Genomic DNA, 1395 nt, shown 5'->3' on the forward strand with positions numbered 1-1395 from the left:
AATTAGATTGCCTCTACTACTACGCCTCAACCAACGAAGCCTTGTGCGCTCCTCATCAAGTCATCAAAGCTCTGATCACCAGCTCCTTCCGATATGTGCTGTCCTCACCCCAAATGGCTAGGAAAATGGTCTTGCAGTTCTCCAGCACTCCAGAGGCTGTGACAGCCACCATTCGTCTGTCACAGACATGAAGTGACAGGCACTTCACCAGTGATCATCACCAGAGAAGCCGGGACCTGGGCTAGGGATTAAGGCAACGGTCTCAGTCATAATTATCCTCCACCAGAGGAGGATAATGAACATGTTCAACTAAACAGAACTTGGTCTCTAAAAAATCATGCAAAAAAGTAAATGCAAGGGATGGCATACACTTAATATAAAAATCTTAATAAACAAGGGAAACTGGAAGTGCTACTGTTCTCAAGTGACTATTGCATAATCACCCACAAGCCAAATTTGCCACCGCAGAAAAAAAAATATTAAGAATGTCTTTTTCGAAGTTCTGTTTGGCAAGTAATTTGTCTATACTGTAAAGTGCTGAACACCTATGCAAAAGTTTGTTTTGAAGTGATTACTGACAAGAACTGGTGAGCGAATGATAAGAATGTGTCGGTGCAATGGGCGCTACCGTTACACTGGTGAGTCATTCTCATCAGGCTGAATACCTATATACTTAAAGTCCAAAACAAACAAATCCAAATGGTCCAAATCCAAATCCTACTATTTGCAGACCAGTGAAGCATGTCTGCAAATACCAAGCAATGTAATCAAATATACGAGCCTCCTATTATACCAGTAATAAAAGTTAAAATTTTGAATGCTCACTAGGTGGGGCACTGTGGTGCCTACGAAGAGTGTGATGACGGGTTTTGAATGTCATGGATCTTGTATCATGGCCAAATATCGCTGTGTATGCCGGTCTGGAATGACAATCAACATTTTACTGGCAATAGATAAGCAGAGCCAGCCCTCTCTTCCAATGGTGTAAACTTCACGTGCACAGCGTGTTCACAAAACTACTTTCATCAACAATCAACAATGTGCACATGTGTTCAGTACTACCCATGATACTCTCTTGCAGGATGCTCAAACTTAACGCTTTGTTGATGAAATCCTTTGTTCCGTGGAATGCTCACCATGTTGGGTCAGTATCATACCCAAAATATATATATCAAAAACCGCAGGAATCAAACTAAGAACACAAATTCTAGTCCTGCAATGACAACATTACAAGAGCTAGCATGACCTGCCAATCGCAAGTTCAGATACCAGTACCTTTAGAGCCATACATCTTTCCGTACCAGGCTACTCGGTATAAAGCTTTCCCACACGACACAAAAATGTGTATCGGAAGAGCCGTCATCATGTGCAAAACAGAAACATCATACATTCGAC

The sequence above is a fragment of the Rhipicephalus sanguineus genome, chromosome 6 (genome assembly GCF_013339695.2).
Source record: "Rhipicephalus sanguineus isolate Rsan-2018 chromosome 6, BIME_Rsan_1.4, whole genome shotgun sequence".
In the NCBI taxonomy this organism is placed as follows: domain Eukaryota; kingdom Metazoa; phylum Arthropoda; class Arachnida; order Ixodida; family Ixodidae; genus Rhipicephalus; species Rhipicephalus sanguineus.